This window comes from Ornithodoros turicata, chromosome 1 (assembly GCF_037126465.1).
Source record: "Ornithodoros turicata isolate Travis chromosome 1, ASM3712646v1, whole genome shotgun sequence".
NCBI classification, from domain to species: domain Eukaryota; kingdom Metazoa; phylum Arthropoda; class Arachnida; order Ixodida; family Argasidae; genus Ornithodoros; species Ornithodoros turicata.
Window position 1 is genome coordinate 176,798,297 of NC_088201.1, and position 18,550 is coordinate 176,816,846.

Genomic DNA, 18,550 nt, shown 5'->3' on the forward strand with positions numbered 1-18,550 from the left:
TCATCGTCATGTCTGACGCAGCGCATCGGCATCACCCCAGAATCTGTTTGAACAACTTTCCGTTGGCGTCGGACGCGTCGATTGTGCAGCTCCGTGAATGTAGCGTTCCGTCTGGTTTTTCAAACCTGTAAGAACGCGAACATAATTGTATCTGTGTCGTGGGCTGCTGTGTAATGCGTAGAAGTTTCTCTTCGCACCCGTGCACCAGCTGAGTTACGAGATAGGACAAGCGGCCCGTGTATGACAGTTGTGAATTTCATGAACTCTCAAATCCGAACTAAGGTGGGTGATAGTATCTCGATAGATATCTATGTTTATCTGAACCTCCCTTATGACGTGTCATTGCCTTGCGCCAGATAGCTAATAGCTTTTTTAATAAAAAACCTGTTGTATTGTTTTCGTTTGGAAATGACCATTGTAAAGTACTTTGTTCTCAGCAGTTCTAGTCAACAACACTAGTCCGAACGTACAATAAACAGCAAGTTGTTACCTCCTGCATATGTTCGTGTGTGATATTATCTCATGAAACCGTAGCTGTAGCCCTATGTGGCAGACCCGGCAGGGCTACTTGTTTCCAATTACTGAGTCCACCTGGACCATTTGGTGTAACCATTTGGATTGAGTTGGTTAGCTAGTATGGGACCAATTGGTAAGCCTGAGCTTGCCAGTTCTTTGTAATCGGGGACCAAATGATTTCAACTGGTTTCAGTCCAATGGGTGGCAAAAACACAACTGGAATTCCAATTGATTTGAACGGGAAAATGCCCAATCGGACCAATTCCTTTTTTTCGACTGGGTTGTTCACGCTCGGTGACGTTAATTTTCCTAATATAACTTGGGAGGGTGAATCACCATGTCTTGTACCATATTCTTCGGACTGTAATGAATTCTTAGACCTGTGCTTAGACTTCAATTTAACTCAACTTGTAAAAGAGTCAACTAGGGTATAACAGCCCAGGTGAAAATCTGAACTGGAATCTGAAGTGGATCCATTTGCATGCCAAAGTGGTTTAAAGTGGAACAAACTGTTTCCGGTTTAGAGTGAAGTGGTTCCACTTGATTGCCAAGTGGTTTCCAACTGACTTTACCCAGTCTCCAGTTGAACTGGATCTGCCTGCCATCTGGTTCCACTTGACTGCCAAATGGTTTCCAACTGGTATCATTCAGGCTCCAGTTGAACTGGATGTGCTTCCATCTGGTTCCACTTGACTGCCAAGTGGTTTCCAACTGGTTTAACCCATGCTCCAGTTTAACTGGGTGTGCCTACCATCTAGTTCTAGAGTGCGAAGTGGATGTTGTATTCCACTTCGCTGGCAAGTGAACTTATCCCTGCTGGTCCACTGTAATTTTGACACCTGCCCTAGAAATATTTGCAAACCTTCATCGGGGTGAATTGAAAACGCTCTGCATTCCTTTCAGGTGCATACAGCAGATACGTGCACCGGGTCCCCCGGGCGTTTTTGCAAGATAAATGATAATCTCCATTTACATTCTATAATATATCAATTGTTTATGGCCCTACCGCAATTCGCCCGAGTTACTTTTTGTCGGTAAATATACCAGAAACATTCTCGCAGAGTACCGAAATCGAACTTTTGCGTAATTTTCACTTTAGTTTGAAACCGAAACTTTAACGGTCTCGTTGTCGACAAGTGGAGCAGACTGAGCGCCATCTGCATCAGTACGTGTTTTGAAATGTCGCGAGCGGTAGGCGGGTGGTAGCAGTTCCCGTCTTTCAACTCTTCAAGACGGGCAAAAAACGTGAATGTCTTTGAATCTCTATAGTCAAGTGCTGCATTTTGCATAGTTTCTTTGTCTCTACAAATTCTGCACCAGCTAAATCACGAAAAACTACGAGCGACGCATGTGACTGCAATTACGTACGATGGTGAGTAGTTTATGATTTGATATTTATGCATGTTTATCTGAATGTGTAGATCTACTCCCTGTTGTATATATACCGTTATTTAAAATAGCGTAAGTGCACGCTAGCTAGTGGGGGAACTCCAAGAGCCCTTGCGCATGCTTGTAACTGACTTGGTTATGTGTCTTGTCTTTTAGCTGGCAGTTCGTCATAAAAATGGAGGACGCTTGCAAGATACTATGAATCGTGCGGAATAAGGGCCAGCGCGACTGAAGTGAGAAACGCTGCGTGAGTGTTGCAGCAAAACATTTACAATTTTATGCATGGCATTAGGTGTACTTTTGCAACATGTTTTTCTACGGGTTTTTTCAATGAAACTGAATTGTTATTATTATTATTGTTGTTGTCTTTATTTACTCATGCAGAAATACATGAATACTGGGGGCCTGGCAAAAATCAGCAAAGCTGCTACACAGTTCCTACAGAATTCCCAGTTCACTCACAATCGGGTATGGACAGAAGCACTTTTTACTGGCTATCAGGCGGGTATAATGTTGTGAAGTGCACAAAATAGGATTGTAGATAAGTAGGAATGTGGGGAACTTGGAGTTGACTATTCATCTCGAAGCAGTAACAGAGGACACGGACGACAAGTGAAAAAGCAGCACTCCTATTGACTCATCGTTTGTGTCTTGTGTTGCAGCTTTGGGATGGACAGGATTGCTGACAGTTGGTGAGTCTAAGTCATCTTCGGGTGAAGTAGCATTGATGTCTATTAGTACCAATTCGTGACATGTATTTTTCTGACATGCCAAAAAATCTGTTCAGTGCAATCTACAGAATGCAAAAAGAACGCCGCCGGAGCCCATGGGGCACCAAGAACTGATGTAAATTCGTCCATATTTTATGTGCTCACGGTATATTTACGTTTGTTCATTTTGCATCTAGGTGGGAAGAAAAAGACACCACGACAGCGAAGACTTCTCCGAGTCAGACGTTTCGGACTCTGAATGTATTGTGTCAGCTGCTGAAGTAAAGAAGGCTAACAGGCCACATACTGGCAGCAGCTTTGTGAAAAGAAAGAGGAGGAAATATCACATCTTCCTTCCTGGCTTCTGTACATATTCCAGGCTAGCAGCACAGGCTGGCTCTCCTGCAGAGCCGCAACAGCAGTTCAGAATAGAAACTGATGCTGAAACCTGACTCAGCTTCAATAAACTGCTTGCAAGCGGATTCCGAAGGAACCTTGGAATCGATTCCTAGCTCGGAATCGATTCCTGGTTCCATAACCGCCTTGCAAGTGGATCCATTTGAAAATGGAAACGTGTTTCCAGCTGGAAAGCAATTCCTAGCTGGAATTCATTCCTAGCTGGAAATACATTCCAAGCTAGCAATCAATTCCAGGTTCCATAACCGACTTGCAAGCGGATCCACTTAGGGAATTTTTTCACCTGGGAGAGATCACTTCATCAACATTAGACCTTGTCTTTACTACAACGTCAATTTACTAGTCATCTATGACGTGCTTACCTGGTCTTAGTGATTACAAACTCATCCACTTTAAGCTTAACATGTCTACTGAGCGTCCAGTAAGGAAGAGAAAATTACAAGAATGCTGATTTCACAACTGTCAACAGCTTCCTTGAAGCATGGTCGTCGGATTTGCTTGGAATACATCACACGCGGTCAGTAAATGAAAACTGGAACGCTTTCAGAAACTGTGTGGAATTTCTCATGGAGAAATACATTCCGCAAAGCAGAATTTTCTCGCGGTCTGACTCGCCATGATTCAACACTCATCTCAAGAGGTTGTGAAATGAGAAAAAAATGTTATTTCGCGCCGCTAAGTGGTCTGGCAACGCAGAACGTTGGACCGTATTCTACTACACTCAGCAAAAATATAAATAGGAAGTTTTAAACGCAAAGAATACTTTCTTCGAGCAAACTCTGTCGACCATGCTAAAAGAGAATCCCAAGAAGTTTTGGAGTGTCTTCAGAGATGGGGGCGAACATGATGTTAAGCTGCAACAACCAGGTGGTGATGATATTCCGCCTGATCAGTGCACTTCCGTGTTAAATTATCAATTTTCTCAGTCGTTTTCTCACATTGCGTCTGTAGATACAGGGTGTCCACGCTAAGTGTGAACAGATTTTTTAAAAATATGACAATCACTTTTTCCGATATGAAATCAATTGCAATATAGCATATGCTGAAGGGCACTCCCTAGGGGGGCATTAACAGACTCCTAAGGCAATGTCTTAATTACCTTTCAATAATTAACTTTTTAATTATAAAAGCTACGAAGTTGCTCCAACGAGAACATCTGATCTCTTCGGTCACCAGATACCAAAACTGTTTAGAACAATAATCCGTTCGGTAGATCGTCCGCAAAAAATTCGTGAAGGAACGCCATTTTTTTCTGTATTTGGTTTATTGCGCATCTTCAAAGAAGCGGCTTTCCTTTACCCCCAGTGTGAGAGAGTGAGAGAGCACAGTGCCGCCTCATGCATCATCGAAGATTAGCTTTAACTTGCGGAAACAAAACAAAAACACAAATCTATCGGGTGACTCTATCGCGACTGCCCTTACCTTGGGCTGCATTTTCTGTTTTCTTTTAATCTTTTTCCAGGACGCAAGAGGCGATAGTGTGCTCTTTCATCCTCTCGTATTGGGGGCGAAGGAAAGACGCGTCTCTAGAGATGCGCAATGAATAAAATAAAGGAAAAAATGGCGTTCCTTCACGAATTTTTTGGGAAAGATCTATCGAACGGATTTTTGTTCTGAAAACGGCTTTGATATCTGGTGACCGAAGAGGCCAGATGTTCAGATTGGAGCAACTTCGTAGCTTTTATAATGAAAAAAGTTAATTATTGAAAGTTAATTAAGACATTGCCTTAGGAGTCTGTTAATGCCCCCTAGGGAGTGCCCTTCAGCATATGCTATATTGCAATTGATTTCATCTCGGAAAAAGTGATTGGTAGATTTTTAGAAAATCTGTTCACACTTTGCGTGGACACCCTGTATGTCATATAGCATATCAGTTAACCTTCTTGCAATGAATCCCCTAGTGTTTGACATCGTTGGGATTATGAAGGTGATTGACTCGTTAAAGCTGTCATCGTCTGCAGGCGTTGATGGAATCAATACCAAATTTCTTAAAGCAACTTTACTTTCATCAGCCGCTGTACTTTCGACACTTTTGTAACGGTCACTTGAAGAAGGTTGCGTTCCATCCGATTGGAAGGTTGGGAAGGTGAGTCTGCTGTACCAATCCGGAGACAGAAGTTCACCCTACATGCCTATATCGTTGACCCGTGTGCCATGTAAAATTCTCGAACATGTAATATTTTCACACTCAGTCAATCACTTGGATTTTCACTAATTTTTTTTTTGTCCTCACCAGCATGGATTTCGTAAATTATTTTCATGTGCTACGCAACTAGTTTCGCGAACTCATGACCTTGCCCTTATCCTTGAGTGCAGCTCCCAGGTAGATTGCGTCTTTTTAGGTTTCGCTAAATCATTTGATAAGGTTTCTCATTCTCTGCTCCTGTAATGAATAAGCAAACTTAGCATTGATAAGAAAATCTTAGTATAGATTGAACAGTTTCTCTCCTGCCGCGTTCAGTTTGTATCTATCAATGATCATGATTCATCTTGCCTTCCGGTTACCTCTGGCGTGCCGCAGGTTTCTGTACGCCCAAGCAGCACAATCCCAAGCAGCAAAATGTACTGAAAGTCGAGTGCAATAGGGGTGGACGGGTAGGCGGAAGGCCTTGAACAGACTCCTGAAACTAAAGAACATTGATAATACACATACCGTCCACCCCTATTGCACTCGACTTTCAGTACATTGTGCTGCTTGGGATGTACCGAAAGTCGAGTGCAATAGGGGTGGACGGTACGTGTCTTATCAATGTTCTTACGTTTCACGAGTCTGTTCAATGTCGTTCCACCTACCCGTCCACCCCTATTGCACTCTACTTTCAGTACATTGTGCTGCTTGGGCGTGGTCCTTTTTTATTCCTAATCTATATTAACGATCTACCTGGCGTTGTCTAATCGTCCCTCAGATTGTACGCCGACGACTGCGTTGTGTACCGCGAAATCAAAACAACCGATGACACTGAACAGCTCCAGGCCGACTTAACAGCGATCTCACTATGGTGTCAGAAATGGGCAACAGAATTAAATATCGCAAAATGTAAACACATGAGAATAACCCCTAAACTGTCGCCAGCAGAGCCATGCTGCATTGATAACGTGCCACTTCAGCAGGTATCTTCTGAGAAGCATTTAGCTGTAATCCTGTCTACAAACCTCTAATGGAAACCACACGTTAACTACATTATAAATAGGGCCAATAGTACGCTCGGATACCTTAAACGTAACTTCTCTCGTGTCCCTAGTAACCTTAAACTAAACTTGTACAAGTCGCTGATTAGACCCCATCTTGAGTACGCATCAGCTGTATGGAGCCCTAGTAACCGTACCCTGATGAACGCATTAGAGCAAGTGCAGAACCGAGCCGCGCGATTCATTCTCTGCAACTACCATCGAACATCCAGCGTGACACTAATGAAGAATTATTCCAGTCATTACAGTCCCGACGCGACTTTTCTAGCGTTTCTCTGTTTCATGAAATTTATTATCACAACACGTCGCTAAAAAACGAACTTGCGTTTTTGTATTTGTTCCCATAGCTGCAACTAACACACTGGCAGATTCATTTATTCCGCGCACAGCACATAGGTGGAACCACCTTCCTTCCTCTGTTTGCAACATCAGTTCTATCACACATTTCAACAATGCACTTAGTGAGTATTGTATGTCATTATACCTGCTTTGATACATGTGCTTTGTTCCATACCATATGCTTATTTGTCCACGAAACCTGGATTTGAATCAACTGCATTTCTTGTTTTGTTTTCTGTATGGTATATGTGTATGCCTATTTTCAGCGTAGTGCTCACTCCCCTCTGTAATGAAGAACCCTGAGCGTAAATAAATAAATAAACACTAGAGGGTCCAACTTCCGCCTCGCGATAAAATCATATCCAGTGATAACCTCAAGTTCAATTTGCGACGCCTATGTTCTCCAATGGCGCAACCGGATAGCGCGCGTTACTTCTATGACATTGGTCGTGAGCAATGCCGAGGTCGTGAGTTCGATCCTTACCTGGGGAAATACTTTTTGTAACACTAGATAGCACTAGAGGGTCCAACTTCCGTCTCACGATAAAATTATATCCAGTGATGACCTCCGGTTCAGTTTGGCACGCTTGCGTTCTCCAGTGGCGCAACCGGTTAGCGGGCGGTACTCATATGACAGTGGTCGTGAGCAATGCCCTATTGAAAATGAACATCAGAAAACTCTGATGTTTCTTGATGATTCTTGATGTCACATCAACATTTTTTTGATGTGACATCAAGAAGCATGAGGACTTTCTCGTGTGACATCAAGATTTCTTCATGCTCTTAGTGCTGGCATCAGCTGTCTCAGATATGCTTTGATGCCAGCCACCGTCCCGCTTGGTGTCACATCAGAAAGATGTGATATCCTCACAGCATCAGCAGGTTTTAAGTAGTTTCATGGCACATTAGGAACCTGCGATGTACACGATCGCACACAGTCAAGAAAAAGTGTAGCATTTAACCTTGCTTTCTCTGATCATAAAAAGAAATAAAAACCATAGAGAAACGGTCTGCAACACAGTGAGTGCACTTTTTTTATTCCATCGATCTCTGGCTATCCGATTGCACTGACGCTCTGATAACTAACCAATAGCTTAGCCTTGGGCAATCTCAAGTTGCAATTTTGCTTCAAACACAACATTCAGTGGTTCTTATGAAAACAAAAGCATTTCCAGAAATCATCCTGGAACGACCACAATCACAAGAGGTAGTACGATTCTACCATCGTCATATTTCGTCTGCCAAGCTATTGCGCGGAGATGTTGGCTCCATGCCAATTTCAACGCAGGCTCGCCCGCGCTCGCGCGTCCTGGCTTGTTCTCCACGCCACCAACCAGTCTCGCGCGTGCGCCGTTTTCGTTGGGTTTGCTTTGGCTGCTCTAACGGACGTTCCTCGTCGCCGCGTGTAGTTCGTGTAATTTCAAGCGTTCCAGCAAGTCTAAAGCGTTTTAGAGGCTTTGTATTGTTGCTCTCACTTGATGCTGTCGTTCCTGCAACCCGTCTGACATTGCAACTGTCAGTAAGTGGAAGCGTATCTTCAAACCACGAGCAGACCAGTGAGTCTCGTTTGAAATGTCAAGGTGAAGACGCTTCCCTGAATGTGAAACCAAATCGCTCTTCGCCTTCAGGATGCTTGCTGTTTCAGGTGTGTAATTAATATAACTGTGAAGTAGTATGTTCGACTGCGCATTGCATTCTCATTGTCCGATGTACTCTATTTGCAAGCGATCTGCACAACGACAGGGAGATAGAACGTTAGGTGAAATCGACTATATGCTTTGTGCAGACGATATGTCATATGTCTCTACACTGCTCTACATAGGTATCCTGCCATCCTGTTTTCTGGAACGATATTTCTTGCAGGTTGCGCTTGTATGACGCAGCGGCCTCCAGCAAGAGAAACGCAAGCACCGTGTTCAATGTGGTGGGGACTCTTGCTCGACATGGCAATGCTTCGAAGTGCTTTTTCGGAAGACGGACAAGTTGGACCGGAAATGAGGACCTAGGTGTGCTCTTTTTCGTTGTTGTTCATCGTTTGATAATTACCAGTTTTGTGCCCCCGTGAGTTCAACGCTGAGGTATGTGATGATAAATGGATATGCGTTGAAAGGTACCTACTCCGGAGTGGTTAAAGTGCTTTGTTGCTGCTATCTTCTGTTTCGTGAGTGTTCTTGTCGGTACTCATCTACCGCAGGCATGAGGGGCTCTTTTTGCACACCATTTCAGAAAACAAAGACTGCAGCATTTTCAAGGTTGCCATAAGCAACATCAATGCAGCTCTCATGTCAACATCAGCATCATGACAACTGTGATGTTGACATCATCATCAGAGCAGCTGTGATGTTAACATCAGATCTGATGTGATTTGGGACACTGTCTTGATGCTAACATCAGCTGATGTTAACATCAGAATCAGAGCGGCTCTGATGTTAACATCAGCTGGTGTTAGCATCAAGACAGTGTCCCAAATCACATCAGACCTGATGTCGCTTTTTTCAATAGGGTGCCGAGGTTGTGAGTTCGATCCTTACCTGGGGAAAGACTTTTTGTAACACTAGATAACACTAGAGGGTTCAACTTCCGTCTCACGATAAAATTATATCCAGTGATGACCTCCGGTTCAGTTTGGCACGCTTGCGTTCTCCAGTGGCGCAACCGGTTGATTCCAGTTCCTGGCACCGAGGTGAACGGACGCGGAATGAGCTCCCTGCGAGCGGCGGCAACGGCTCCGAGCCGGGATGAAGTTAGGCCTAGTGCTTCCCAGACAGAGTACAAGACCATCCTACCTACTATTACGCCAGGTAACTTATCGCCTAACACGGTCATCATGCATGCGGATCCCTCCGCTAAACCGTACAAAGTGCTGGACTTTGATGCCCCACTGAGAGACGTTGTTGATAGACGAGAGATTTGTGCATTAGGGGCTTACCGCTATAACCACGTGTGGGCCATAACGTTCAGGAGCGAGACAGAGAAGGCGAAGCTGCTGAAGCAAAAGGAGATGCTTGTGAAAGACAAGCGGTGCATCGTAATCGACCCAAACGCAAAAGAAATAACTCTGAAGCTTCACTGGGTCTCTACGATTTTAGCTGATGACGTAATCCGCAACGCTATGACAGAGTATGGTGACGTCCTGGATACGGCAAGAGAGACGTGGAAGTGCGCTGAATTTGCTGGCATAGAAACGACGACTCGGATAGTCAAGCTGCGGCTACGCGAAGGATCCACCGTCGACCAAATTCCATACATGATCCATATCAGGGGCGACCCGTTACTTGTTTCGGTGCCGGGGAAGCCGCCATTGTGCCTGCGGTGCAAACAGGTAGGGCACATACGCAATCAGTGTACGGCGACATGGTGCAAGAAATGTAAATCGTTTGGTCATGACCCAGAAGACTGTGTGCAAACCTACGCCAGCAAGACTCGGGGGCAAGGTAGCGACACGATTACAGAAAATCTAATGGACCAGGAAGAAGCGGATAAAACTGAAGATAGTACCCAGGAAAACAAGGACGTTGGAAAAGTTCCATCCCAAGAAGAGGGCACGAGCAAGAAGCGAACACAGATACCAAATGAGGAATGTGATAACAAAGACACAGAAGATAGCGACGCAGATATGGCCGAAGTAGAGGAAAATTCAATGAAAAGGAAAAGAGAGTCAGAGAGGCATGCCACCACTGTAAAGGACTATCTAAGAGAGCAGAGAAAGGACGCAAGGTTTGAAAGTAGATGGAAGAAAGGGGACGCCCCGATGCCGGTGGTCCCGCTGGAGGAAGCTGGTGCATCACAGCTGAACGACCTTCACTTCACGGTCACCCAGTAACCAGCGGTCGCTTTCCAAACTCGTTCTATGTCAAGAAAAAAAATAAGAGTGGCAACTTTTAACACGTTCAGTCTGATTCGGCAAAACAGAAAGCACTGGCTCATGGAAATGATAAAGGAACACAAACTAGACATTATCTGCCTCCAGGAAACGAAGATCTCTACCGCGGAACAAGAGAAGGACCTTGTTAATTTCTTTAAACGTAACTACTACTGCTACCACTCCACAGGCACTGGTCACAGTGCGGGGACAGCGATATTTGTGAAGAAGGACAGTAACGTCACCGTCGTCGACACCATCCTTGACCAAACCGGCCGATTTACCTGTGTCGATCTGCTCATCGCCAACCAGTTAGCGCGAGTAATTTGTGTCTACGCGCCAAATATAAGGGACGACAGGAAAAACTTCTTCTCTGAGCTGAGAGCTTTCGTGGACACACCGGCAAAAGTTGTATTCTGTGGCGGCTTCAATATGGTAACCAGCAAGTATGACTGCAGCTACCCCTTCAGGAGGGACGCTAGTGTGACGGAATTCAAGAAGCTGGTGACAGATTTCAGTTTGGTCGACGTTGCTGTGGTAGGAACGGAACCCAGTCAGCGGTACACTCACTGGCAAGGTGCGTCCCATGCAAGACTCGACAGAATCTATTTCTCCGCTGACTGGGACAAGACGGCCTGCAACTACACCGTCACGCCGGTACCTTTCTCGGACCACGGACTCGTCAGCGTCGACATCGATCTCAGCGCTCAGGCCACAAGTTGCATCAGCAAGGCAAGGTCTTATTCGTGGAAGCTCAACGAAAGCATCCTGGAAGAAGAGACTTTCTGTCAGGAAGTGGAAAACATGATCACAGAATACAGGAGCGGAAACAGTATCAACGCCGTTACGTGGGAGATCTTCAAGACAAACTTCAAGAACAAAGCAATATCCTATAGTCAGTCAAGAAGCTTCAAGGAGAGGGAACAGGCCCGGTCACTTACCAAAGACCTCCGTGTGTTAGTCGCAGAGGAAGACCACACCCCCGGACGGTATACGCAGGAAATTGGAGAAGTGAAAAAGCAGCTTCTTGAAATTTTGGAAAAACGATACAAAGGTGCAGCAATTCGGAGCCGGCTAAACACGGTGTCGCGTGAGGAAACGCCCAGCAAAGTATTCCTCCTACGGGAAAGAGAAAGGGGATCGTTCAACGCCATTACATGTTTGAACAGTCCAGACGGCACTGCGACATCGCAAGAGGAAATCGAAGGACTGTTCTACGAGAAGTTCCGCGGTCTGTTCTCGTCATCAACGGGGACAAACGTTACCGATGCTATAAGCGGCCTAGACTTGCCGGCAGTAAAGACAGAAGTAGCAGAAGCAGCGAACGGTGAAATAACAACGGGGGAGATAGAGAGAGTTCTCCGAAAGCTGGGAAGAAACAAAGCTCCGGGACCGGATGGAATTGGATCAGCATTCTATAAAAGGTTCGCTACCTTGCTCTCCCCAATCTTGAAGTTGGTGTTCGACGACATCGCTTCGAGAAAGCTGCTTCCGCCATCAATGCGTCAATCCTTCACCGTCCTTATCCCTAAGAAGAACCCCAAGAACAGCGAAGCTCCAACAGTTAACGATTTTCGACCAATCAGCCTTCTCTGCACTGATTACAAGATATTTGCCAAGGTTCTCAATAACAGATTAGAGGGTTGCCTGCGGGCTGCCATTGGTCAGCATCAAGTCTACGGAGTCAAGGGCAGGTCGATCGCACGAAACTTACACGTGATGCGGGCGGTGTGCGAGGCTGCCGAAACATTACCTGCACGGCTGTGCGTTCTCCAGGTTGACCTGCGGCAAGCGTTCGATAGAGTCAGTCACCAGTACCTCTGGGCGGTTCTAGAAAAACAGAAGGTCGGGAGCTCCCTAATGGCCTGGATAAAGCTCTGCTACGAAGACATCAGCACACGATTAGTAGTGAACGGGAGGTTAAGCAAACCCATACCGATTCATTCATCAGTAAGGCAGGGGTGTCCACTTTCACCGCTTCTGTTCGCTGCATACCTGGAACCGCTATGTCGCATGATCAGTTCCAACGAAAGCATTCAAGGGCTCAAGATAGGCACGGAAAGCATCAAGCTTCTCGCGTATGCCGATGACCTAACCGTAGTGTGCACCACTGTTGAGGGAGTCCAACAAGCACTAGACACCATTCAGGAGTTCTCGAAGCACTCCGGAGCAGAGCTCAACCTCAGCAAGACATTAGGCAGCTGGCTTGGACCGTGGGAAGAAACTCCAACCGATCTTCTTGGCCTGCAGTGGACAAACAAGGTTGAGAAGTACCTCGGAGTAGAGTTCGACTTAAGAAAGCAAGCAGCACACCTATGGAACCCCAAATTGAGCCGGCTCAGGCACTCGCTGACCCCCTGGCACGGACGGTTCCTCACGCTCTTCAACAAGGCGTATGTATGCAATTCCTGCTTGTACCCAGCAGTGCTGTATACCGCCCAATGCACGAAATACAACAATGAAGTGGTCAACAAGTTCCACCGACTGTGTGCCACCTTTGTGTGGAATTCTCCAATGGAAAAGATGCGACGGTCGAACCTCTTCTTGAGCCCAAGCAAAGGTGGATTTGGACTTGTGAACCTCGACATTAAGCTCAAAGTACAGAGGTTCCTCTACTTCAGGGACCAGGACGATCCATTCCTCAGAAGCTGCACACAGACACTTGGAGCACACCACCTCCATAGGTGGACAGTGCCACTAGAAAATCCGGCAAGGGCAAAGGAGACCCGGGCGTTCTACAGGGAGATCGGAGCGGCTATTGCCTTCTTTGAAAGGCGGTTCTCTTGGGACTACCTCAGCAAGGTTAAGCGGAGAAAGCTCTACTGGGATACTGTAGACAGCGTGACACCAGAACCGCTCTATCGGAAGTTCCCTCTCACAACAGAAGCCCAGAACGTCTTCGAAAGGCTACGCAAGCTCTGCGTACCATCCGGCGCGAAGGACCTCTTCACAAGGTTCCACTGCGAAGTGTTGCCGGTCAAAGTCTGGCTGCAGAGAAAAGGGTTCTTTGTCCCGTGGTCAGTGAGGTGTGACCTGTGCAGCGCTGAAGAAGACCTGTTTCATGTGTTTGTAAACTGCAAACGAGCTCGAGATTTTTGGGAGCAGTTCAGAGCGTGCACCGGTCTGGACATCAACATTGACTGGTTTTCGCTAAAATTCCTCGTGTTCGACGGCTGCGAAGACAACTACACGTCGGCCGCTCTGGTAGTCATCGGTCTCCACTCCTTATGGCGGTACAGGATGGCCATTTCTGAAGGCAAAGCCAAGCCGAAGACACCATGGAACCACTTCCTCACCAGCCTTGAATGGGTGCTCACGGTGGTGACAGCACGGGAAGACGATATCACTTGCAGCGGACTCAGGAGCCTGCTGCACACCATCACAGCAAGGAACAGGAACGCCAGCTGGTGAAAGACAGCGATGTGAAGGCACCTGCTTGGAGCAACAAGAGGGTACCGAAGAGTACCACGGTGAAGACGCCGCAGACCAAGCTGAACACGAACAAAATTAGCAAACGGCACACCCTATTAACTTACAGAATGGCGAAGTAGCCATTGAGGTTTTATGTACGTTTTAGCATGGAATAAAAGTTCGCAAAAAAAAAAAAAAAAAGTGGCGCAACCGGTTAGCGCGCGGTACTTATATGACAGTGGTCGTGAGCAATGCCGATGTTGTGAGTTCGATCCTCACCTGGGGAAACACTTTTCGTAACACTAGAGGGTCCAACTTCCGTCTCATGATAAAATTATATCCACTGATGACCTCCGGTTCAATTTGGGCCGCTTACGTTCCCCAGTGGCGCAACCGGTTAGCGCGCGGTACTTATATGACAGTGGTCGTGAGCAATGCCGAGATTGTGAGTTCGATCCTCACCTGGGGAAAGACTTTTTGTAACACTAGATAACACTAGAGGGTCCAACTTCCGTCTCAGGATAAAATTATATCCACTGATGACCTCCGGTTCAATTTGGCACGCTTGCGTTCTCCAGTGGCGCAACCGGTTAGTGCGCGGTACTTATATGACAGTGGTCGTGAGCAATGCCGAGGTTGTGAGTTCGATCCTCACCTGGGGAAACACTTTTCGTAACACTAGAGGGTCCAACTTCCGTCTCATGATAAAATTATATCCACTGATGACCTCCGGTTCAATTTGGGCCGCTTACGTTCCCCAGTGGCGCAAGATTCTACTTCCGGCTGCGAAGGCAAACGGTCGTGGTTATCATGAGCTCCTCAGGAGCGGTTTCAACGGCTAGGCCTAGCCGGGCTAATACAGTACAGGTAGAAACGAAGGATAAACCTGGATATCGTCTCATCATGCCACCATTACCTACAGGCAAGTTTGCTCGGAATACGCTTTTTTTGCACGCAGACCCGAGTGGAAGACCTTATAATGTGCACCATTTTGGTGAAGCCCTTGAAGGAAAAGTGACTAAGGAAGATGTGGCGAACTTCGGAGTGTACCAGTACAATCACGTTTGGACCATATGTTTTCATCATGGTGTAGCGAAGGACAAATTATTGGCAATCGGCGAAATAGAAGTGAAAGGAAGAAAATGCAAAATAATTGATCCTAATGTGAAAGATGCCACCGTTAAAGTGCACTGGATACCGAGAAACATTCCGGATGAAGCAATGATTCGAACCTTATCAGCCTTCGGAAAGGTGAAAGAAGTGAACCGACAAAAGTGGAGGACTTCATTCTTTGAAGGGGTGGAATCAACAACGCGGGAAGTGATCGTGGAATTGAAGGAAAATGTTTCTGTTGACGACATGCCCCACTTAACCTACGTAGCGGGATGCCAAGTGCTATTAGACATACAGGGACGTGCCCCGCTATGTTTGAGATGCAAGCAGGTAGGCCACATTAGAAAGGCTTGCAATACACCATGGTGTAAAAAATGTAGGAAATATGGGCATCAGGATGAAGAATGTGTGTCTACGTATGCATCGCGAACCAAACAGAGGGAAGATCCTGCAAGAGAAATGCATGTGGAGGACACGGACAGCGACATCCAGATAGATGAAAAAGAAGAGAAGACTGAACAAAGAAATGAATCCAATGGAAGCGGAGATATAGCGACAAACATGGAGGTAGAGAATGAGAAGCAAGGCGCTGAATTGCAGCGTGACGACCAGCAACCAACGAGAAGATGGGTTAGTGGACTATTACAAGCAAGCAGTGTTTCTGCCGGCAATGAAAATGAACAACGTGGATCTACGTCCTGTGCGAAACGACTCAAGCAGACCGATTTCAACGTAACTTCATCTCTTACACCCCAAGAAATCGGAGCGTCGTGTTTGGATAATGTGCCTTTTGGAAATATATAGCAGCGGTGCGTTCCCACTTCAACCTCATAACAGCTGAAAACACGTTAAGTATGCACCACTTCAATTTTTGCAGACACACCATTGCATGAAAGAAAAAAGTATTACTGTGGCTACTTTAAACATAAGAGGTCTGAATTCACGGAAAAAGCAATATCAGCTGAAGCGTTATCTGGAAAATTTCCCAAGCCTAGATGTGATAGCGATACAGGAGACAAAAATAAGTTCTCAAGAAGCCACTGAAGATTTAATCACTAACGTGTTTCAACAGAGTTATGATGTTGTCGTCAGCCATGCAGATGGCTACTCGGCGGGAACAATATTATGTTTACAAAAAAGAGAAGATATGATACCGCTGCAATATGCAACTGATGATCAAGGCAGGGCAGCTCGTCTCGATGTCCTCATAGATAACGACCTGTGGCGGTTTATTGCTGTGTACGCACCTAATGAAGCTCAAGAAAGAGACTCTTTCTTCGAATCGCTGACAAAGATTATAACAGAAGTTGATAACACAGTGCTCCTGGGTGACTTTAACTGCACCTTGAAAGATAACGACAGAAGTAATGTAAAAGGGACAACTGATAAAGGTACAGAAGCTTTACGAAGCATAATACGAAACTCAGGCATGATAGACGCACTTGAATATGCAGCGCCAAAGACACAGAGATTTACTCATTTCCAAAAGAATGCCCATGCCAGGTTAGATCGTGTGTATGTTACGGCGTCAAGTACGAAGAAAGTCTGCAAATACCGGGTGGAACCAGTGTACTTCAGTGATCATAGTCTCGTGGAAGTTACATTGGGAAAATCCGAGCCTTTAGAATCATACAAGCAAGGATGGGTGCTTTGGAAATTTAATGTGAAATTGTTGGAAGACCAGAAATTCGTGGATGATGTCAAGAAGGAAATCGCAAGGATCATACCAGGCAGTGGAACCCAGATTTTATTCTGGGAACAATTCAAGCAGCGAATACGATTCCTTGCTATCGAGAGAAGCAGCATCATAGCGTACCAAGCAAGATGGCGTGAAGACGAATTAAAGAAAAAACTGCACAGTGTCACGTTACTGGAATCGGAAAGTCCAGGAAGATACTATAAAGAAATGGAAGATATAAAATACGAGCTTGAATTGATAAATCACTCCAAATATGAAGGCGCAAAAATTAGGGCAAGATCGCAGCAATTTCTTCCAGATGAGCTACCTGGTAAACGGCATTTCACTCAAGAAATGCAATATGCGAAGAAGAAAGTTATACAAGAAATCCAGCATGAAGGAAAAATAATCAGTGAACAGACAGAAATACACAGATGCTTCGAAGAATATTATGAAGAATTAATAGGTAAAGAAAGAAAATCGAAACTGACGGACTGTGAAAACCAATGGAAGCTGACGCAGCTAACAATGGAAGACCAAGAAATGTTAGACCAGCCATTACAACTACAAGAGATAAGAGCGGCAATGACATCATTGGGAAAGAACAAGACACCGGGACCTGACGGACTAGGGGCCGAGTTCCATCAAAAGTTTGCCGATTTGTTATCACCGGTGTTATTAGAAGTATATCGGGAAGCCGAAAGAGAAGGATTGCTACCTGGATCGTTTCGACGATCACACACCGTCCTAATACTGAAGAAAAAGGCAGAAGGAAGAATACCATGTGTCGCAGACTACAGGCCTATCACACTCAGCAATGTAGATCATAAACTGTATGCCAAAGTCCTCGCAGCTAGGCTGCAGAAAGTCATGGGAACCCTCGTCGCAAATCATCAGACCTGTGCCATCAGGGGTAGAAGCATCCAAACGAACATTCATGTGCTCCGTACTGTAATTGATGTATGCAGGCAAGAAGGTGATCAGGCGGCAGTCATTGAGGCCGACTTATCGAACGCCTTTGACCGTGTGAGTCATGATTTCTTATTTTCCACTCTCCAGCAGATGAATGTCGGAAAGGTGTTCACGGAACGTCTTCGTCTCTGTTACAACGCGGTGACGACGAAACTAGTAATTAATAATAAGTGCACACGTGCAATCCAACTGAAATCATCGGTACGACAGGGGTGCCCATTATCCCCACTACTCTTCGACCTGTATATAGAACCACTGTGCCAAAGTGTTTTAAGCAACATGGATATAAGAGGCTATCACCTGGGTGACAGCATAGTGAAGGTCTTGGCTTACGCTGATGACTTGACGTTTGTGGTTGAGGACAAAAAGAGTGTTGCGGGAGTGCTGAAGGAAATTGAAGAATTCTGTAAGTTGTCGGGTGCCAGGCTTAATAAGGAAAAATCAGTTGGTATATGGGCTGGACAATGGGGCTCTACACCAGCGATGTATGAGGGTATAAGGTGGCAGTGTAATCCGACTGTATACTTAGGTGTCCCCCTGCAGGAAACCAGAAACACTAATGGGATGTGGACAGAACTGTGTAAAAAGGTGCAAATTCGTGCAAACATGTGCAAAGGGAGAGAGCTGTCCATCTTCCAAAGGGCAAGTGTCTGCAATGTGTTCCTTGTGGCAAAAGTTGTCTACCTGTTACAAGTGATGCAGTGTTCGAGGAGCAAAATTCAACAATTTCACCGTGTGTTTGCAACACTGATATGGAAATCAAACTTCGAGGCAATGCGAAGGAACAACTTGTTCAAAGCAATACGTGATGGGGGAGTAGGACTACAGCATCTGTTTGTCCAAAAACTACTTATGAGGCTCTTTTTCTTTCGCAAATGCAGGTACCCTGTTTTGTGTGAAATGCTGCAGAGTGTTGGACAGGTATATCTACCGCAGATTGTGGTAGGGACTGTG

The 18,550-nt window shown here is 45.7% G+C and overlaps 2 non-coding genes across 2 annotated transcripts; both read left to right on the plus strand.

Moving 5' to 3' along the window:
* Positions 1–14,211: 14,211 nt before the first annotated feature.
* Trnai-uau (transfer RNA isoleucine (anticodon UAU)) lies at positions 14,212–14,303 on the plus strand. The gene is given in 2 exon segments: positions 14,212–14,249; positions 14,268–14,303. It is a non-coding gene; the product is annotated as a tRNA-Ile (tRNA).
* Positions 14,304–14,404: 101 nt separating this feature from the next.
* On the plus strand, positions 14,405–14,496 carry Trnai-uau (transfer RNA isoleucine (anticodon UAU)). The gene is given in 2 exon segments: positions 14,405–14,442; positions 14,461–14,496. It is a non-coding gene; the product is annotated as a tRNA-Ile (tRNA).
* Positions 14,497–18,550: the final 4,054 nt, after the last annotated feature.